Source organism: Ochotona princeps, chromosome 17 (genome assembly GCF_030435755.1).
Source record: "Ochotona princeps isolate mOchPri1 chromosome 17, mOchPri1.hap1, whole genome shotgun sequence".
NCBI lineage: Eukaryota > Metazoa > Chordata > Mammalia > Lagomorpha > Ochotonidae > Ochotona > Ochotona princeps.
The window spans coordinates 28,207,024-28,230,291 of record NC_080848.1 but is presented as its reverse complement, the minus strand read 5'-3'; the positions used below and the strand labels follow the sequence as shown (position 1 = coordinate 28,230,291).

The 23,268-nt window shown below is 42.1% G+C and overlaps 1 long non-coding RNA gene across 3 annotated transcripts in view; it reads right to left on the bottom strand.

The window, feature by feature from the left end:
- The window catches only part of LOC131482333 (uncharacterized), a 150,320-nt gene that overhangs the window by 79,464 nt on the left and 47,588 nt on the right, over window positions 1-23,268 (bottom strand). The window contains exon 3 of one of the 3 annotated variants that reach the window (XR_009246908.1): window positions 19,658-19,709. The exons of the other annotated variants lie outside the window; for them this stretch is intronic. This is a non-coding gene — a long non-coding RNA (uncharacterized LOC131482333). Of the gene's footprint in view, window positions 1-19,657; window positions 19,710-23,268 lie in introns of those variants that run through there. 3 annotated transcript variants of the gene reach the window in all.

Here is a 23,268-nt window from a genome sequence, read left to right as displayed (position 1 = left end):
AAGTTTCTTTGGGGATCTCCCCAATCGAACTGCCGGACTCAGAACCCTAACCAAGAAAAGACAGAAGAAAGAAAAAGTCAATCAACCACCTCAGCTATATGTTGGCAGCAGAATACTGGGCAAATGGAGACGCTATGATGGACTATGTCAATCAGTGGATTCTTCAAAGACCTCATCGTGTTTTGAGTGGTGAAATTGCCAGCAATTCATAACTGGTGAACTATTACAACCACTTGAGCAAGTATCTCAGAGCATGCCCCACATCCGGGACTTGGGGTGGGTGGGAAACTGGGTGGGCCTTCTCCCTTAATATCCCCCTTTAAACATGAAGGAAACAATATGGAAATAATAGTCTTACCCACTTTCCTATAGCCCTTGAACCTTTTTACCCAAATTAACTATGTAAATATTGTAAAAAAAATTAAATTAAAAAAAAGATTCACCCATGCTGAATCATAAGTCAAAATTTTCTTCCTTTTTAAGACTGAAGACTCCAAGTAGAAACATCTGTTTACCTGTTCATCAGCTGAAGGGTAGCTAGGTTACTTCCACCTTTTAGCTTTTGTGAATATTGCTTCTAAGTACAGGAGCACACTGTCATCTATTAAAGTGTGCTTTCACATCTTACAGTTATGCACTCAAAAGAGGAGTTGCTGGACCAAAACTAAATTCCACTCTACCTTTTTTGAGGAAGCACTGTACCATTTTCCCAGTGGCTGTACCACTTTATATTTCTATCAGCAATGCACACAGGTTCCAATATCCTCACATTCTTACCAACAATATATTTTTTAAAAGACTTATTTATACATTTGAAAGGCAGAGTTACATAAAGAGACAGGGAGAGACAGAGTAAGATCTAATATCCTTTGATTCACCCCTCAAATGATCTCAGTAGCCAGAGTTACACTGAACAGAAGCCAGGGGCTTCTTCCAGCTTGCCCATGTGGGTGCAAAGGCCCAGGTACTTGGTCCGTTTTCTACTGCTTTCCCAGGTGCATTATTAGGGAGCTGGATAAGAAGTAGAGCAGCCAGGACTCAAGCCAGTGTCCATATGGGATACCAGCATAGTAAGTGGTGGCTCAACCTGCTGTGCCAAAGCACAGGCCACCGACATTTTTTTTTTAATAAGAATCGCACTAATGGTTATGAAAGGAAATCACATGGTAGGTTTGAAATTTTTTACTTTTTTTGTTTTATTTAAAAAGGGGAAAGAGAGAGATAAAAAGATCTTTTGTCTGCTGGTTAACTCGTAAATACCATAAGAGCTGGGACTGTGCCAGGATGAAGTAAGCTAATCGAAGTCTCCCATATGGGTCTAAGAGACCCAACTACGTGAGCCATTACTACCGTCTCCAGCAGAGATGGGACTTGAGCAGGCATTCTGATATGGGCATCCCAAGCAGAGTCTTAATTGCTACACCAAACAGTAACCATCATTGTGGTTTTGCTCTGCATTTCATTAATGATTGGTAACATTGAGTACTTTTTCGTATGTTTATTGGCCATTTGTATATCTTCTTTGGAGAATTATACGTTTAGGTGAATATGTTGTTTTGTTTGAGTTTTTGTTATTATCATTGGGTTCTTCATAAATGCTTAAATTTACAAAAAATTTTTATTGGAAAGTCAGATATACAGAAAGGAGGGGAGACAGAGAGGAAGATCCTTCACCCACTGATCCACCGCCAAGTGGCCACAACGGCTGGAGCCATGCCGATCCAAAGCCAGGAGCCTAGAGCCTCCTCCAGGCCTCCCATGCAGGTGCAGGGTCCAAAGGCTTTGGACTGTCCTCAACTGCTCTGCCAGGCCACAAGCAGGGAGCCGGAAGGGAAGCATGTGAGGAGAGGACCCCAGCCACCAGGCTACTGTGCCGGGCCCAAATGCTTAAAATTTTTATCTTGGGCTGGCACAATGGTGTAGTAAGCCAAACCTTTACCATAGGTACCAGTAGTCCATAAGGGTGCCATTCAAGTCCCAGCTGCTCCACTTCTATCCAGCTCCCTGCTAACAGGCCTGGAAAAGAAATGACCCAGGGCTGCTGCATCCAGACAGGAGACCCAGAAAAAGCTCCTGACTCCTAGCTTTACACCAGTCCAGTTTAGGCTGCAACAGCCATTTGGGTAGCAAACCAACAGACCTCTGTCTCTCTCTCTCTGTCTTTCCTTCTCTCTCAGGAAAGTCTCCCTTTCATAAATAACTAAATCTTAAAAAAAAAAAAACTTTTGCCTTTATTTATTTGAATGAGAGCAAGAGAGTAAGAGAGCGCAATCTTCTATTCATTGACTCATGCCTGCAATAGCCAGGATTGGGCCAGGATGAAGCCAAAAGCCTGGATCTTCTTCAGAGTCTTCCATGTGGCTGGCAGGGAACCAAGTATGTGAGCCATTGTTTCTGTCACCTCCCAGGGTGGGCATCAGCACACATCTGAAGTGGAAGCAGAACTGGTACTTGAACCAAGACACCCATTATGGGATGCAGGCATCCCAAGAGGCATCTTAACCACTGTGCCAAACATTCACCCTTCTTAATTAATTCTTCATATCAGTGTCTCATCACATAAAGGACTTGTAGATATTTTCTTACATTTTTAAGGTTACCTTTTCATTCTGTTGATAGCATCCTTCGCTATACAAAGGTTTTTAATTTTGGTGAAGGTCAGCTTATGTATATTTTCTTTTCTTGGTAAGATTTACTTATTTTGAAAGGCAAAGTGAGATCTTCCTGCTGTTGATTTACTTCCGCAAATGCCCACCACAGCCAGGGCTAGGCTAGGTCAAAGCTAGAAAGCAGGGACTTCATCCAGGTCTCCCATGTGGGCAGCAGAGACCCAGGTATTTGGACCATCATCCCAAGGTACATTAATAGGAAGCTAATGCATTAGAAACTTGGGAGTATGTGGGACTTAGGCCAGGGACTCTGATACGGATTTCAACATCCCAATTAGTAACTTAACCCATTGTACCACAATGCCCTCTGATTTTTTTTTTTTTTGCTTGCACTTTTGATATCATTTCCAAATCCAATGTCATGAAGGCATTTCCTCTTTTTTCTTTTTTTTTTTAATTCTAAGAGTTTTCACTCTCACATTTAGGTCTTTGATACTTTGAACCCATCAACTCCTTTCCACACCCACTGCCATCCTTCTATTTCAGAAAATCACTGTGTCACGTATAGATCAACAACAGCCCCCCTAAAAGATTTCCTCTCTTCCCTTCTTGCTCCTGACTCTAATTCATACATCAGATCACTGACAGGGCAACTTCACCTGAACACCAGTCTGCACCTTTCGTTTCTCAGAGTCAAATATTTTAATGGTTTCCTTTTGCCTGGAGAATTACTGTGTGTTAATTACCAAAGCTCTTTCTATTTGGCCTCTAATTGTCTATTCTGTCACCATATTCAACAACCTGCTCTTCTCAGCATAGGTCATATTCACGTTCTTTACTTCCACTTGGTTTCTTTGTGATCCTTTTAGAAATATTCCTCCCAAATCTTCCTCATCTGACGCCTCCCCCCGCCCCCCGCCCCTTTTAGCTGAACAACTTCTCTGGCACTTTCAAGATTCAGCTGGAATATAAGCCTGCTTTTACAAAGACACCCCTGACCTGCCCCTGCTCCTTTTCACAGGAGGACTCTTAGTTGCTGCCTCTCCTGGGCCTCACAGAGATGCAGGCATGCACTTATCACATCAGAGTCTTATACTAACCATCTCCCCAACTCCTACCAACAATCCACTCCTACACAGCAAGTTGAGTGAGTGATGCCAAAAATCCAAAAACTCTCCTATGCTTAGGACCTGCAATGTCTTCCCATCTTGAACAAAGCAAAAATCCCAAATCCCTACACAGATACAAAGCCCTGTGCACACTTCCTGCCTCCTCTGCCTCATCTCCTGCCCCTCTCCCTCCCCTGTCATGCTGCTTAGGATCTCACTGGCTTTAGTCCCTCAGGCAGCTCCTGCTCCCATCTCTTCCTGAGAGGCCCTTCCTCTAGCTTCTGCATGGTTTTTTCCTCCCCCACTTTAGACCATTGCTCAAGTATCACTTACTTAAAGAAGCCTTCACTAATCACCTCAAATCCTACCCTTTTTACTCCCTCTTCCTTCCCTGTATATTTTATATTTATTTATTTTATTTACAGTGTATTTACCACCAACGCTAGCACGTAATTGACATTAAAAAGTAGAGATTTCCATGTCCAGTGTTAAGACATAGCTGGTTAAAAAAACCAACTGTGACACCAGCATCCCATATGAGCACCAATTCAAATCTTGGCTGTTCCACTTTAAATTTAATTTCCTTCTAATGTACCTGAGGTAACAGGGGAGGTCTTGGGGATCTACTACCAATGTAGTTCCAGGCTCCTGGCTTCAGTCTGGTTCAGCTGCAGCCACTGAGTCATATGGGGAATAAACCAGCAGACAAAAGATCTCTCTCGCGCTCACTTTGCAACTCTGCCTTTCAATTAAATAAATAAATCTTTTTTAAAAAAACTAGAAATTTCCATTTATTTTGTTTATTTAGATACCTCCAGAACCCAGAATAATTCCACAAGTGAATAAAATCAGAACTATCTGTTTATCTCTTCCAAGAAACCCTAAGCTCCTTAAAGGCAAGATTTGTGCCCACAGTTATGCCTATTGAGATATTTGCTTTGGGAAATCTTTGTCTAATATTTTCTTTAAAAAACAACAACAAAAAAAGACTGTCTGAAAGGAACAATTACAGAGAGAGAGGAAGAGGCACAAATCTTGCACCTACCTGGTTTCCTTCCTTAAATGGCTGTACCAATGAGGGCTAGGCCAGGCTGAAACCAAGAGCCTGCAACTCTGTTGAAGTCTCCATTTTGACCGGCAGGGACCCAGTCACTTAGACCATACCCCTCCATCTCCCGAGGCACATTAGCAGGGAACTGGATCAGCAGTGGAGCCATTAGCATTTAGCATTAGTATTTCATATGTGATGCAAGTGTCCCAAGCTGGGGCTTCAAGCTGACCACAGTGTTTGTTTTGGGGCTAATGAACAGTTTAAAATATAATCCAAGAATCAACAGTTATAAAAGACAACTTTCATGTATTTCCTTGCCTTGAAAACAGGAAAGAAAACAATTAGGTTTTATGAGTAGAAGTGGGAAGCAAGAAAGAGGAGGGAGATAAAGTCAACAGACATAGCTAGAGGCAGCTTCTCATGTCTTCAGAATGGTTTACACATACGTGGAAGAGTTGATGTTAGGGGCCATCGCCATGATACAGCAAAAAAAAAAAAAAAAGCATGTATTTCTTTTTTTTAAAGCCTACACCTGCAGTGCTGGCATCTGAAATGGATGCCAGCTGGAGTCATGGCCATTCTACTTACAATCAAGCTCCATGTTAATAGCATGGGGAAGCAGTAGAGGAAGGGCCAAGTGTTTGGGCCCCTTGCATCCACGTGGGGGATGCAGAAGAAGCTCCTAGCTCCTGGCTTTGGATCAATCCAGTTCTGGCCATCAGTGGACATTTGGGGAGTGAAAAAGAAAATAAAGATCTGGGCCTGGTGCAATAGCCTAGTGACTAAATTCCTCACCTTGCATGCGTCAGGATCCCATATGGGTATCAGTTCATGTCCTGGATTCTCTACTTCCCTTCCAGCTCCCTGCTTGTTCCCTGGGAAAGCATTAGAGGATGGCCCAAAGCCTTGGGAACCTGGATCTGTGAGTGAGACCCAGAAGAAGCTCCTGGCTCCTGGCTTTGGACTGGCTCAGCTCTGGCTGCTGCAATCACTTAGGGATTGCAATCACTTGTTTCTCCTTCTCTCTTTAAATCTGCCATTCTAATAAAAACAAAATGAATCTTTAAAAAATGATGATCTCTCTCTCTCTCTCTTTAAAATAAAAATAAAATAAATATCTTCAAAAAGAAAGAATTGATGTTATTATAGGTACGCTTGGTCTTCGGAAACCACAAATCAAGATTCAACCATAGACTCGGGCTGTCTGAGAGCAGTTCCTTATTTGACTTTTCCTGGAAACCATACAAGCATTTCACACTCTGCTGGTGAGGCATTTCCATCAGGTTTGTTAGCATTTCTTAGAAACATTCCTGAATTGGCAAGCCACTGAGATAAATTTCATGATATTTGCTTTTTTTAAAAGATTGATTTATTTTTGTTGGAAAGTCAGACTTACAGAGAGAAGGACAGAGAGAAAGCATGGAACTGCAAGGGAAGTGGTGCAGCTGGGACATGAACCGGCAGCCATATAGGATCCTGAAGCATGCAAGGTGAAGACTTTAGCCACTAGACTACTGTGCTGGGTCCTCACGGTATTTCTTGACACATGATTGTGATTTAAGGTTATCAGCTAAGATGCCTAAAAGGAGAAGATATTTACTAGGCTAAGGCTCATGGCACTTGGATCCAGAGGACCTGATATGGGGGAAGTGACTGCAGTAGTTGGTATAGGAATTCTGGGAAATTCTCTTTTAGGCTCTGGGAAATAGAACTTAGGGAGTCATCTCTTGAGCTCCAAAACAAGAGCTTCCCTTTATATCCAATGGGAAAGAGCCTGAGGATGCTGAGCAGGCCTGATGGTCTGAGTGGGCCCCTCAGGCCCCAGGCTATGCCTCCTTGAGTCTCAGTAAGAGGGTGATGAGAACTGGGCACCGGCAATGCTCTGCTCCCTCGTAAAAACACAGAATCTGCACAGTGTCCCACTCCCTGTGTTATGGCACTCTTCTCCTTCCCCCTCTTACTGTCAGTCCTGGCATGCCCAGAGTAGACCAATTCTGTCTTTCATTCATAAGCCTTTTCAATTTCTTTTTTTTTTAAGATTTATTTATTTTTATTGGAAAGGCAGATGTACAGAGAGGAGGAGAGACAGAGAGGAAGATCTTTCATCCGATGATTCACTCCCCAAGTGACCGCAACAGATGGTTCTGCGCCGATCCGAAACCAGGAGCCAGGAACTTCTTCCAGGTCTCCCACACGGGTACAGGGTCCCAATGCTCTTGGGCCGTCCTCAACTGCTTTCCCGGGCCATAAACAGGGAGCTGGAAGGGAAGTGGAGCTGCTGGGATTAGAACCAGCGCCCATATGGGATCCTAGCACCTTCAAGGCGAGGACCTTAACTGCTACACTATCATACCGGGCCCCAAGCCTTTTCATTTCAAACTGCCACAATCCCTGCACCTTAGAGTAACAAAAGTACATGTCACTGAGGCCTGCAAGGAAAAGAAGGGTGATGAAAGGGGTCCCTGAGAACTCCAGTTAGTGCTTCATATTACTTGTGAGCACCCTCATAGGATAGAGATGCTAATACTCAGAGGCTAGTGCCTTGGGCAAAGTCACACAGTTTGCTAATACAGCAACTAGGACTCACACCCAGGAGTCCTCCTCTGAAGGCCTTTCACACATCCCTTCTGATTTGTATCCAGAAGTGCAGAGGAGAGATCAGAAGTGTGTTAGAAGGATGACTTATGACAAAGGCTAGTGTGATCAAAAAGGCCCAGGAATTGAAATGAGATGAACCTCATTTGAGTCTTGGTCACAACTGTTGAGTATGTGGCTAACTTCAAGCTCTGCATCTGTAGTGGGCTAGTTTTAATTCAAGGCTGTTGTGAAGAAGAAAATATCTTGTAACTCATAATGCCTTACAGAAACAAGCTGCTACCCCTGAGGGCTCTGAGTGGACCACAGGATGGGTCTGGCGACACAGCTGGGTTCCAGGACCCTAAAATTGTGGCAAAATGCTCTGTTGGCGTGCATTTTTCTGGCAAGGGGCTGCATAAGCAGCGTGTCATTTCTGTGTCCCAGAAGAGCAGTGGATGCTAGTACATGACATTGCTTCCACTGAGCTGAGAGTCGTTCTCACGCTATGGAAAAAAAGATGAACATGACTGAAAAGCTATGATGAAGAAACTGTTTTTTGAGAAATTCACAGGGCTGCCAAACCAAATAGTGTGCCACTTCAACCTGAATTTCAGATAATCACACCATTTTTTTTAGTATAGTGTGTCCCATGTAACATTCTCCTGAAGCTCAAATCTAACCAGATCCCATATTTTACTTGCCAAATCTGACAAATTTGGAAATTCACTTATATTCATCAAGAAAAGGTGATTTCTGATGAGCTTGCCTTTCCCATCTTGCTGTCATGTTTTCTTATAAACAAAGGGCAGCATTTGAGGAGGAACTGCTCAAGAAGGAGATGCAGAAGTCACACGGCAACCACACTGGAGATCGGGTACATTATGAATGATCTGGAATTAACGCACGGCATTTTCTCGCCACAGCAGAGATAGATTTAAGATTTGGATGGCCTGAATGCTACATGGTGTTGTGTTCAAAGCAAAATGAAAGAAAAAAAATAAGTGATAAAAGGAATTACAATATACTCCTGCAGCCTTGACACTTAGAAGAGCATCTGGTGTTTTTTTTTACATTTCATTATTATTATTATCATTTTATGACACAATTCCATAGGCTCCTGGTATTTCCCTTATCCCCTCCCCAAATCCCTCCCCCCACCTAGTTCCTCTCTATCATTACTAAAAATATAATTCACACAAAGTCTATGTCCATCATTGTGGACATGGACAACGGCAGAGAGTCCAGCATCCTATTGTCAAGATATACTGAACAGTTTCATTGTAATCCATCTTTGTCTGGAAGTAGAAATGCATGCTACATTGTATCCTCACATCTGGATATGACAGTCTCCATCACACAATTATTGTACATATCCTTAAATGAAAAGCCACAATACAAAATCAACAACAGGAAGAAATATAGAAATTTACAATGCCATGAAGTTAAATGACATGTTACTAGATATGACAGTCTCCATTACAAAGCTACTATACATCCCCTTAAATGAAAAGCCACAAAACAAAATCAACAACAGGAAGAAGAAAGAAATTAACAACACCATGAAGTTAAATAACATGCTACTAAATGACTAACATGTAGCTGAAGAAATGAAAATCAAGAACCTTCTTGAAGAAAATGATGCTACTGTATGATCTAGGAGTCACTGAATGATTTAATCAGAAGAAAGTGTTTTGAAGAGATGACTTACAGAAAACAACAAAACCCATGTGATATAGTGTCTGCTGATTTTTGTTGGTGAAGTGTGTCTCTTCTAGACAATAAATACATGAGTTTTGTTTTTTAATCCAGTCTACTAATCTATGATGTTTGACTTTTAGTTTAAGCCATTTACATTCAGGGTTAATATGTATGGATGGTACTTTGGTCCTGTCATTTTAGGAATGGCTGTTCATTCATTTAGTCTTCTATTGTCATTTTACTGGGATGTTCTTCCCATTTGCCTTTGGTTTTGTTGGGTGCTATTCCTCTTCTCTGCCAAGAGAACATCTGTAACTATCATTTGTAGGGCAGGTTTGGAAGAGGCAAATTCTTCTAACTTTTCTTTACTGTGGAAGAATTTTATTTCATTTTTGAAGACAAAGCAAAGTTTTGCTGGGTATGTTATCCTGGGCCAACAATTGTTTGCCTTTAGAATTTGGAGTATGTCACTCTATTCTCCTCTTGCCTGTAGAGTTTCCTGTGAGAGATCTCCTGTGAGTTTAATTGGCATTCCTTTAGATGTCAACTGATTTTTTTCACATGCACATTTAAGGATCTTTTCCTTACGTTCAATTGAACAGAGCTTGATGATCATGTGTCTTGGTGAGGATCTTTTTGATCAACCCTGTTGGGAGTTCTGTGCCCCTTCTGGATGTTGTTTCCCAATTGTTTCTCTAGATTAGGGAAATTTTCTTCTATTATTTCATTAAATATATTTGCAAACTCAGCTTCTCTTTCTGCACCTTCTGGGACTCTCATAACTCTTAAATTAGGCTTCTTCATAGTGTCTTTCAATTGTTGAATACTTTTTTTTTAGCTTGAGCCAGCTCTGCTTCCAGCTTTTTGTTAGTTTCCCCCTGGTAACAAGAAGTATCTTTTAATTTTGAGTCTTCGTCTGGCTCCTTCATTCTATTTTGGAGACTCTCCATTGTACTTTTAATTTGCTCTACTGTGTTCTTAATTTCTGATACATCAGCCTTGATTTGCTTTACTGCTGCTATTGCTTGTGTAAAATATTACTTAAATTCTTTGAACTCTTGTATGTGCTTCTCATTGTTGATAAGAAGCTTTATAACGAGTGTTTTGAATTCTGTATGCCCCATTTTCTCGATGTCTTCCTCAGTTAACTCTGGGGTTGGCATAGGGTTTTGCTCCTTTGCAGGGGAGTCTTCAGTAATATTCCTTGCTCCTCTGTCTCTTCTTTTGCTCTTGGTCATTGTACTTCTAGCTAGCAGAGTCTCCTCCTTGGAGCAGGTTTCTAAGCTGTGTCACCCACAGGTCTACAATATGATTTTACTTATTGCAGTTGGTACACAACTTTTTGCTCGCAGCCACTTGTGCCACAACCTCCAGCGATTTCCAGGTCTGGGTTCTTATGTTAGATTTCCACCATGGTCTCCACAGCCCCAGCTCCTGGCTCACCACTCTCCACCTCCTATGATACTGTGCTGAGGCTGCACCATTGTCTCTGCAACCTTTTTCCCACTTCCAGTTGGAGCAGGTGCCAGGATTAGAGAGACACCAGGTGTCCTATATAGTTAGGTTGTTGGTGGTGTTGATCTTGCCAGAACCTGTTGGACATTAGGTCTAAGTGCCACACGGACCTATTTTGACCCGTAGGATGCCACAGTCAGTATTATTTTCCTGCGGGACCAGTGCAATCCACGGAACTCAGTGAGTTCTCAAGAGCTCAGCACATGTGCAGTTCATTGTTGTCCCTGCAGTCCTAAAGCTTTTGCCACAGTGTACAAAATGGCGCCTGATGTACCCCTACTAAGTTCTTGATCTGCTGGCCGTCAGGTCTGAGGGCTACCCAGACCTGTCTTAAGTGGAACCTGTAGAATGCTGCGTTGCTGTAGTTCACTGAGCCAGAAATGAGTTCACTCCCAGCTCAGCATATGCTCAGTCCTTTCCCTTGCCTTTGCCTCCTTACACAAAATGGTGCCCAATTCAGCTCAAGGGGGCTGACCGGGCTGTGAAATTCACCCTGTTCTCACACTGTCCGTCTGGGATCTGCTCTGTCTCTGCTCCTGGTCAAATCAAATGGACCAGCAGGACGGACAGTTCTTTGTCTGGGCTCACCTCCCAAGCTCCCAGTGAAAGTCCCTTCCCACCTGGTTGCTGGTGGAGTTCTGGCTACTGGTGGAGTTCAGATGGCTGTTAGCTGGATGTTGCTGGAGTATCAGTCACTGCAACACCACACCATTGTGTCTGCTGCTTTCCTGTGCTTGCCAGTGTCCAGGTACCCCTCTGCTGCCATTCTGTCCTTTCCTATTTCCTGGAATATGTACTCTGTTTCATCCTGATTAAATGCTTTTCTGTCCTTTTAAATGTGTCCTTACCCTATTTCACCATCTTGACTCTCGAGTACCTAGTGTTTGTAAAGAATTCAATGGATCAAAGAATAAAGCAGAAATCTGTGTTTCCTTACATGACCCATAACACACATTGTGAGACTGCCTAAAAGCACGCTGTTTGGGGTTATGCAACTGATGAAGCACTGATGCCTTGTTGTTGAGGGTAGTTAAAAGATGCTTTTTCTTGAATGTTCAATTTGTCCTAGTGACTTTTGCCAGGATTGAAGGCAGAGAGATGCCTTGGTCCTCTGTTTGTCACATTATTTATAGCAAAAATATTTGGAAAAATAAAAGATCTGTATGGATTTTTTTAAAACAATAGCTAACTTGGACTTTTTCTTAATCATTTACAGCATTTCAAATTATGTCTGCATGATAGAATTTTAAATTTTGAAACACTGGCTCTCATATTTTATCAGCCGTTTCCCCCTTTTCCTTAAAACAAAGTTCCACCTGTTTTATAAAAGAAGCAATCTACCACAAGGTAGCATGTTCATTGTTACTACAGTTCGCTGGCAAGTATAATGCATTAACTTCCCAGTTAGTCTTTGTATTAGATATAGCAACAAAAGGAACACCAGGATTTCTTAAAAAGTAACCTATTTCTCCCCTCTGTTTTATAGCTTTTATTTGTTTGTCTTATAGCTTTTTAAAAATAAAGGTTTTTCTCCAGATTATGGTATAGTATAAGCAATATATGTACACACACACACACACACACACAAACATAGAAGCATGGAATAAAAGCCAAGCTTCTAATTTACTTAAGATTATGCATCATAAGCAATACTAATAGTAGAGAAATTCTTGACACAGTTTCTTCTCAAAGCATTTGAATGTTCATCCAAATTAATGCATGGAAAACACATGAAAGGGCACCCATCAAAATGCTACTAGCAATTATCTCTGAGTGATAGTGAAATTACAGGCGATTTTTATCTTTTTCTCTACCCATACTTTCTGATTTTTCTCAAGTAAACATATTAAAATGCAGAGATAACTCTAGGGAAAAAGAAAGCTACTGCTCCAGAAACGGTCTTTGGGATATGAAACTTGACATTTGAAAGTCTGAATTTTCACTTAGCATATTTTCTCACCAGTAATGGATTGGAATCACGGCTCACCTTGCCATCTGTTGAATGGGAATGAAGAAAACACCTTTCACTCACAGTTACCATGAAAGCAGCAGACAGTGTGTACAATGCAAACATGCATCTGTGTGTTATTTGCTTGATAAACTGTAACTTTTGTCATTATTAATATATGCTAAGAATCCAAAAACAAACTGCTTAGGTGCCATTTAAACCTTTTCAAATCAATAGAAGGTCAACACTCGGATCCCTTAGAAAAGCAATCCGGAAAAAGCATTTAGTCTGGTGGTGAAGATGCCCATGTCCACTAGCAGAGTACTTGGGGTTCAATATCCAGCTCCAGGTTCTTCAGGTTCTTGCCAATGCAGATCCCAGGGAGAGCACTGTGGCCCAGGAGGTGAAGTGGATGATGGGGAATTCCTGTATCCCCATATCATCATGCTAGGTGGAGTGCAGGCTGCTCCATTTCCTTTCCAACACTCTGCTAATGTGCCTGGGATCTGTAAAAACTGGCTTATATTCTTAAGTCCCTGCCACCCACATGGAAGGTCTGGATGGAGCTCTAAGCTCCAGGCTTGTGCCTGTCCCAGCCTTGGCTATTACAGAGATTTGGGGAGTGAGCCAGTGGAGGGAAGATCTCTCTCTCTCTGTCTCTATCTCTCTCTCTGAGACTTTGCCTTTCAAATGAATAAGCTTTTTATAAATTTCACTCACACACACACAAACACTGGGAATCACATGACTGAAGTAGAGTATCTATCACATTCTTGAGAGAACTGATTTGAATTCCTCCTCTTTTAGCCTGGTCTTGCCCACTGAGAACATTGGTGGAGTGAATTGGTGCAAACGGGAGCCTAGTCAGTCGGTCGGTCTGACTGTCCATCTGTCTATCAATCTATCTACCTACCCATCTACCTACATACCTACCTATCTACCTACCTACCTACCTACCTACCTAAAGAATAAATAATTTAACTGAGGAATATTTTGAAAACAATAAAAATTGGGTCTGGTACAATAGCCAAGTGGCTAAAGTCATTGCCTTGTATGCTCCAGGCCCCCATGTGGGCGCCGGTCCTATTCCCGGCGGTCCCGCTTCCCACCCACCTCCCTGCTTGTGGCCTGGAAAAGCAGTTGAAGACGGCCCAAGCCTTGGGACCCTGCACACACGTGGGAGACCCAGAGGAGGCGCCTGGCTCCTGGCTTTGGATCAGCTCAGTTCCAGCAATTGCGACCACTTGGGGAGTGAATCATCGAACAGAAGATCTTTCTCTGTCTCTCTTCCTCTGTGTATCTGAACTTTCAATGGAAAATATAAATCTTTTAAAAAAAGAATGAAAATCATAGGCAATCATTTAAAGCTGTTGTATGAAGTACTGTATCCCACAATGCATTGCCTGGGTTCAAGTACTGGCTCCATTCCTGCTAATGCACACACTGGATGGCAACAGGAAAGTTTGAGTAACTGAATCTTTGTCACCCACATGGGAGAGACTCACACTGAGGTCAAGTCTCCTGTTTTTTGCCCTAGTCCAGCCCTGGATGTTTTGAGCATTTGGGGAGTGAACCAGAAGAAAGGAAACTATCAGTCTTTCTCATTCACTCACTTGTTCATTCATTCACTCATCCATCCCCCCCCAGCCCCGTAACTCTTTATAAGTAAAAACAAAGCTTTTAAAATATTTATTTATTTAAAAGGTAGAGTTGCAGAGGTAGAGGGAGAGATCTTCCATCTGCTGGTTCATTCCCCAAATGGCTGTAATGGTCAAGGATGAGTCAGGCTGAAGCTAGAAGCCAGCAGTATCACCTGGGTCTCCCATGTGGGTACAGGAGCCCCAGCACTTGGGCCATCTTCCACTGCTTTCCCAGGCGTATTAGCAGGAAGCTGTATGAAAGTAGAGCAGCCAGGACTGGAACCAATGCCTATATGGGATACCAGTGTTGTAGGTGGTAGCTTATCCTATGCTACTTTGCTACAGCATTGGCTCTGAATAAAGTAAAACAAAAACAAAAGGAAAACAACAAGACCATTACAATTAATCAGAATTTAGCCTATTTTTTCCTTGTTTTCAAATTTTCAGTTAGTAAAACACAAGAGTTCAGTTACTCACTTACCTTAAAAGCAAATACAGCTCAAGCAGTAAGTTCTCCCTTCCCCTGTCCTAAAGCTGAATTCCATCACTTCCACACACCACTGTGCTGTTTCTACCTACACACATCTTTGACATACATACTCTGCATGCTTTATGTTCATAAATAACAGATCTGATTGTTTCCTGGTCAGATATTCCTTCTCCCACGTGGGGGACCTGGAAGAAGTTCCTGGCTCCTGGCTTCGGATCAGCTCAGCACCGGCCATTGTGGTAACTTGGGGAGTGAATCATCGGGCAGAAGATCTGCCACTCTGTCTCTCCTCCTCTCTGTATATCTGCCTTTCTAATAAAAATAAAAATAAATCTTACAAAAATTTTTTGTACTTTACATGAATACATAGTTAGCTTTAAACCAATAAAACCATATAGAAAGATAAGCCAGAGCCCCTTTAAAGCTCCACGTTGGATAGTTTGTCTTCCACATTCCAGAAATAATTTTTAAAAACACAGAATATGGAAAAGTGACAACATCATAATAAGCTCATTCATTTATTAAATTGGGTTTTACCCTAAAATATTTATGTTCTTATGTAAACAAAACAGATCCAATTAATCAATTTAGCAAGGAACTACAGTTCCATATAGCCATAAATTTTTTAAATCCATATTGCAATTTAAAGTGCCAAGCTACTGTTGGGAAAGAATTACTAATTTTCCAAATTATTATGACAAATATATCGATTCAGACATTATTATTGAACCTAAAAATGTCATTTGTAGAGATCTAGAACTACCAGCTATCAAAAGAAATTAGCACTTACATAGAATATCTAACAAATTGGTATCCATTTGGGCCCAGCACAATGGCTCAATTGTTTAATCCTCTCCTTGCAAGCTCTGGGATCCCATATGAGTGCTAGTTCATGTCCCAGCTGTTCCACTTCCCATCCAGCTTCCTGCTTATGGTTTGGGAAAGCAGAAAAGGATGGCTCAAGTGTTTGAACTCCTGCTCCTACCCTGGCTGTTGAGGCCATTTTGGGATTAATCCAGCGAACAGAAGCTCTCTCTCTCTCTAACTTTGTGTTTCAAATAAACTATGTAAATCTGTAAAAATGATAAAATTGAGTGTGGAACAAAAATAAAAAAGCATCGAGTGTGGAGATAGTTGAGCAAATATGTGACTAGCTTAAAAACTACTCAATTGTGTACTTTAAAAGTATGGATTGTGCGGTATGGTATGTGAAATACACTGTGATAAAGATACAAGGAAATAAGACCACGAATTCAGATAATCCATTATGCTTAGGACAGTTAGACTGCAGTTCTATTTTTGATTGCTACAATTTGACAAAGAAAGCAGATTATAATAGTTTGTGTATTAAGTCCTACCTCATCTTTTTCCTAATTAAGAATTTCTCTGGACAGATTCACTCCTGTAATAACCACAACAGCTGTTTGCGGCCAGGCAGAAGCCAGGAGCCAACAACTCAATCCAGGTCTCCCAGTTAAATCTCAGGAAACCAACTACTCAAAGTATCAAGAAGATAGAACTGGGAATAGAACCACGACTCAAACTTAAGCATTCTAATATGGTAGACAGGTGTTCCAAGCAGTGATTCACCCACTGCACCAAATGCCCAACCCAAACCTGTGTAAATTTTTGTTCTTAACCAGAAGAAATACTAATAGGGAAAACCTAGTTTAGTCCCTTTCAGTGAATACCTTATGTAGAAACATGAGGCCCTGTGGGGAGAGGGACTCAAACAATGAATTTGTTAAGCCTTTATTCTCAAAGCCACCCCCCGTCTATGACCATACCACCCTGAACGCACCCGATCTCGTCTGATCAAAGCCACCCCATTTGGCAGGCAAGAGTTGCTCAAATGCAAGTGTAAAATAAAAATTTGACTTGGAGTTTGAAGAATCTTCAGGATAAATGAGAAACAACCTACTGAATTCAAAATGAAATTGAAACTATAGTGTTTGAACCCAACTTTAAATTAAAACTGAACTCCAAAGGGCAGAGTCCACATCTTACTCATGTTTGTTTTACTCCACCTCTAACACAGAACAGATGTTCCGTGAACATTTGAATGAAGGAAGGATTAAATAGTTACTTTTCGTGGGGTTATGTTCTTGGCCTTGATTCATACATCTTCAATTTTTCTAGTCTGGTAACATCTTTTTGAATATTGATATTACCACCCAACATCTCTTTTCCTTCATTTTATCAAAAATTTTCCCCCATATTGTACTACTTCTGAAATCAGGATACATCTCATGATTGATTTATTTGGATAATGTAGTGCTATTTTTCCTGGAAAACTGTTATTAAAATCAATGGTGCATCTTACAATCATTGACATCTCAGAGCTGAGGAAATTAACTTGCCAATAATAGCTTGCTGTCAAAGTATTGTATCATTGAAAAATGTGTTAGGTGTAAATGTAAGTCATTCGAAATTGCTACACAAGTGAAAGAAAAGACAGAGAAATCTAACAGGGATAAATAATAGATGGTGAATTTTGATCTAAAAATTAGCAGCACCAGCTCATGATAAGGGACAGATGGCTTACCAGCAGCACCAGGACAACATGATGAGGGGACGTCCTAATCCATGACCTGAGAACTGAGAGAGAAGCCCTCTATCTGTGTAACTCCCAGCCCAAGTTTGCAACTATCTTTACTTTTTTTCTCTCTGGTAAACTGCTGCATTACTGTTGTCCATATATATAGAGAGCCTCAACATGTTCATGGAAAATGCAAATTATAAAAAAAGCTATGCCTGGATGTCAATGTTTTTTCCACCAAGATAAACATATCTTTAATTTCATTTTTTTCCATGAGTGATCTGAAGTACTTTGTGCTTGAAGACTGAAGCTCTGCCCACAAGCCAGAAACCAGAATGAAAAAGGGTCTGAAACCCTTGCAGCAGGAGGAGTGGCTGAAGGAAAGATTTGAGTTGCTTCTCTCTCCGATGACAGAAGTTGCCACGTCTCCAAATATTTGAGTGATTACTTTATGGAAGAACCTGTTGTGATTGATTTTGGACTGGTGTGTGGAAGTGCTGCTGGACATGTTCATTTACTACCAATTGAACCATCTTGCTCTTCAACAGTAGGCGTGCCTGCCTCTTAAAACTGCAAAAAAAAAAAAAAAAAAAAAAAAAACCACCTCAGCAGCATCTTCTAGGGAATGGTGGAAGCCACATGAGCCCAACCTGCTGCTATTCACGCCTTTGTGTCACTCTTTCCTTTGATTGTGAGCTGGACTTAATGAGTCATTTCTCATGAATAGACAGCATGCAGGCAGATGACGTGGCGCCAAGGTTATTAAAGGCACAATGTGCTGTAAAAACTCTCTGTATCTCGAACCACTTGCTCTGAGCAAGCTAGCTGTCAGATATTCATCAGCCTACAGAGGCCTCCATGCCCAAGAATCAAAATCTCTTACCAACAGTCACACAAAGAAGCTTGAAGTCAATCTTCTAGACTCAAAAAAACCTTATGTTTGAAGTGTGACCACAACCCTGTAAGAGACCTAGAGTTTTGAGCCTCTGAAACTGTGTAATGTAATGTATGTTTTAGATTGCTAAACGTTGGAGTAATCTGCTAAACAGTAATACAGGACAAATTAAGGGGTACTGTGGTTGATTTCAGCTGCCTTGGACTGCTTTGTGCTATGCTCCTTTGGCTTTGAGCGACTGTAAACAGATATGAGACGATGTGTTTGTTTATAGTTATTCTCTAATGGGAGTTAGGGCTGAGCAGATGGAGACCAATCACCAGTGATGAACAGTTTAGGACTACCACGATAGGCTTATGTGAGTCCCATCTTACTGCTGCTGGTTGTAATAAAGAAATTTTACCTCTATAGAATTGCTGTCAGGCAAAAGGTATGACAGGTGACTTTCCAGCTGCAGAAGTCTGAGATTTAGAGAGGGGGGCAAGAAGGCAGGAGCATACTTGGAAATCTTGGACCCTTACAGGGCCAGGCAAAGAATCTTGAGCATAACACTTCTGATTTCTGCTTGTCCCCTTCTTATCTTTATCCTGGACTCATTTCTGGTTATCTAGCCCTAAATAAATTTTTTTTTATTGGAAAGTCAGACATACAGAGAGGACAAGAGACAGAGAGGAAGATCTTCCATCCAATGGTTCACTCCCCAAGCGGCTACAACTGCTGGAGCTGAGCCAATCCGAAGCCAGGGGCCAAGAACTTCTTCTGGATCTCCCACATGGGTGCAGGGTCCCAAGGCTTTGGGCCATCTTTGACTAATTTCCCAGGCCACAAGCAGAGAGCTGGATGGGAAGTGGAGCTGCTGGGATTAGGACCAGTGCCCATATGGGATCCCCGGCATGCAAGGTGAGGACTTTAACCACTACACTATCGCGCCGGGCCCAATCCTAAATAATTTTTAAGGCATTAGACATTCCAACATTCTCTTGAGGTAGGCTTTATTAGCATCCCTTTGAGAGCAGGAACTAATCCTGCCCTTGTTTATCCATTCTATCTCTCCACCCATTTCTAACTCCTTGCTTTTAGAATCCTCCCTACTGTGTAGGGAAATCCCAGACCCTATGCAATTGTACTAAAAGATTTTTAAAAATAGTAATAAGATAAAAAAAATGTTTAAAACTCCTCTCTATTGTTAGGCCCATGGTCTAATTTCTTCCATTTCTTTATTCTTGTTTCCACACTTGCACCACTGTCTGCCAGGGCCTGCTTGATTTACCTGTGCCTACTTAAATGGAGGCTTTGCCTGCATTGCCCATTCCTGACCTGCCAGATTCGCAGGGTCATTACCCATTGCTGGCCATGATCCAGGACTAGGAAGCTCCCTTTCCACCCAACATTCCAACTCAACCTCTCTCTTCTTGCTAGCCTGGTTAATTAGTCCTAGTACATGGTCTCTGACATGCACAAACATTTGTAGTAAGTTTGGAGATCTTTAACAGGCTTCAAGACTAGATCATATTTTGAACATTCTCAAGTGGGTTTGTTCACAAGGCTCATTTTGTTCTAGAAACACAGTGAATACCTTGTTATATGTTGGATCTTTCATCTAAGTAACATTCTAAGTAATCATCCAAGGTCTTCTCTCTGACAAAGAAACATTGAAATAGTCTTTAGAGTTTGACCTCTCATTTAACATTAATGCAGTCTCTGAAATACAGCATTAAGGCTCTCAATAGGACTGGAAAAATTAGATGTGCTGAAAAAACATGTTAAGAACTACTCACGAGGGTATTTATCTTGACAATGTCAACAGTGTTCATAATTTCAGACCTGACTTTTCTCCCACTCCAATACAAAACAAAGTCAGGTAAATGCACACTATTTTCCTAACTGTCCTCACACAAACTTTTATATAAACCAATGTCAACAGCTGCATTAATGTAGAGGAGAGTTATTCTGGATACATTCAACATCTCTAAAATACTCAGGTGAACTGTGACTATTACTTGCAGTCAAGTGGATGATCAAAGACATCCTCTCCTTTGATCCTACTTGTTCAGATTTCCTTTACTTTTCGCACCTGCAGAATTCACTGGTCTATAACCTGCAGAAACCTCAGCATTCAACAGGCAACTCCACAACCTTCTCCACTGCACTGCTTTGCTTTACTCGAACACCTTACATTTCCACTCTGCCCCATACCATGAGATATCTGCCCTGAAATCATGATGTCAAATAAAATGTAAAGGGTGCTGTTGTCAGCCTCGGAAAGATCTGAGCACTTACATGCCTGGCTCGCTCCAGCGGGCAGCTCAAAGGCAAAGCAATCTACTCACAGAGGTACAGAAGGAGCAGAGCTGAATTGAAATTATAACAATTCAGGGTCTTGGTTATTTGGCAGATCAAACTATGCCTGATCCTGGTTCAGATGTCTGCTTCCTGGTAGCCCAATAGGTAGCATGCTGCCACAGTTCCACACCCCCATCCTTCTCTTCCCCCAAGCCTTCCCTTCTCATACGTATCTGCTCTCTGAACAGTCAACAGGTATGTGATGAACTTCAGGAAGACAAACGACATGTGCGAAACAATTATTTCCTTTTAAAAGCTGTGTTTTTAATTCACTTGGGCATTATAAAAGGTTCTAAAGATGTCAACGATAAATTTTTAAGATTTTTATTTCTATACAGCATCCAACAGATAACCACTGATGATTGTCCAGGACAGAGAGACTTTTATACATGTATAATTGTTTTTTTAAAACACTGCAGTGACTATACACACACATACACATATATGGCAAGTAAATATATGCTTTTGTGTCCTATTTCTACTTCCAATTATAACACTCAGAAATGTATACTTCCAGAGCATTTTTTAATTCAAGAGTTAGAGGCATAGAGAGAGCTCCCATCTGCTGCTCTGTTTCCTCATTGCCCACAGAGGCCAGGCCTGGGTATGGTGGAAGCTGGGAACACAGTCCAGTTCTCCCACATGGATGGCAAGGATCCAGTTACTCGAGCCATCACCTACTGCTGGGCAGGTTGGCAATGGCAGAAGCTGGAACCCAGAACCAGGATTGAACTCAGGTGGGTTGCAATGGGATGTGTGTTTTCATCTGGTATCTTTACCCCTAGGCCAAAGCCCATCCCTATACTTTGAAAGTTGATGTGAGTTTAGAATTTAGTAAAAACGTTTCATTTGAATTGGAATCCAGGATTATAATATTACTGTGTACAACATACATTTCCTCATCATTCTATATTCTCTTTTGCATTATTTATGCTCAACATGCTTGCTGGATTTGGGGGAATAGTATTATTTTCAGACAGCAATTATGATTGCTGGTAATTATATTTTATGATATAACACATTTGAATTAAATTTAATTATTATTTGAGAGAAAGACAGACAGATTCTCCATCTGCTGGTTCATTCCTCCAAATGCCTGCAACAACAGGGAGCTGGGCACTCTACCCAGGTCTCCCACGGGAGTGGGAGGGACCCAGCTACTGGAGCCAACACAGCTGCCTGCCAGGACATGCATGAGCAGAGCCAAGATCCAGACAGACCCGGGCACCAGATACAGAAGGCAGGTGTCCCAACCTGCATCACAATTGCTGGGGCAACCATCCACAGTAAAAACATTGCTTTACATCTCTTCATACGCACAAGATGTGATGTTTACAAAAAATTCTATTCAACTCATTAGCATAATATCAAAGATCTAGCATCACCTTTGAAACGAGATAGTACTTATAATAATAGGCTTCCATGAAGCATTGATTTAAAAAACTCCACATCACAAATATTTATTAAACTCTTCACTGTTACATCAGTTTTCCTCCCACACACCCATGCTGCCGTCCTGGTGTAAGACACAGAAGGAGTAGTAATCAAGAAATAAGTTTTTCTTTTTAAAAACTGTCAAAAGCTTGCTACCCCGGCATCCAGCGACAGGAGGAGAAATGTCTCCAGTCTACTACACTCCCCGGCAAGCCAGGTTTTAATTTGTTGAGTACGGGGGGAAAAGCCTATAAAAATCTTGGCAAAATGCAGAGCTGCTAATTTAATCATTTTTAGTAGTTAAAGCAGTGATTTCAAGTGCTAACACAATCTGTTGAAAGAATTAATTTCCAAGGTAGGGGAGATTCATTTATTTCAACTTTTCTTTTCTGTTCCTCAGTCGAAGGCTATCTGGGAAGCCATGGTGCACCCTCTAGAAGGCTGCTTCCCGAGGTTTAGGAGTCTTCCCGTAGACCCAGCCCCTGGAGGGGCAGAGAACAGGACCCTTGGTTTCCCTGGAGAGGGTTTTCTGTACACATGGGCAGTAGATCACCATGCAACAACACCTGTAGCACCCCAACCTGTGAACTTGGTGAGAACTGAAGTCTGCTGAGCCACACGGCAGAGCGGGGCACCTTCTACACGCTGCCCAAGGAGAGAGAAGGGGTCCTGTGTCTTTCGATTAACCCTGCCATCTCCCAGTTCTCCTTGCCTCTCATCACTCCGTTTCTGTCACGGCATTAGAATGGTGCTAGATCCTGAAGTACCGACAATAACGTTTCTAGTCCCCGACAGCTGCCTTACTTTCCCCAAGGAAAACTGCAAGCTGAGACTTCAACGACCTTCACAGAAGGGCTGCCATAGCAGCGCTGAGACTCTCGGGTGCTCGAAGGCAGAAGACAGAAAACCTGAAGAAGAGAGGGTTCAGACGCCACTGGGTTCCTCAGAAGAGGTCCAGGGGCCCTTTCTCTTCCTCCAGGGTGGCTTGAGCAGAAGGGGCGTGGGAATGGCGTGGGGATGGCGTTGGGGAAGCTTTCAACAGGATAGACCCTTCTCACCCTGCACAGAGAGGTCGCAGAAGACACACGCCTGCGGGGAAAAGGGTGGGGGGCCATCTGGGGGTAGGGCAGCCTCACAGCATCCCCAGGAGGCTCAGAGGAGTAGACAGAGGAACAAACTACTCTCCCGAGAGCAGGAAGGTGACCGAGAGCAGTCAGCACTGAGAGTGTCATGGGAGGCTCCGCAGTGAGGAGCAGACAATGAAGCCGCCATCTGGACCCAGCACGGGGGAGGCAGTCAGCCAGCATGTGGGACACTCAGGACGTCACTGACAGGACAAGAGCTTCCCAGCGCTGCAGCCATGCCCCCACATCTGTGTCTGCCACTTGTGGGACAACTAAAGGAAGAGATTAAGTTGTAG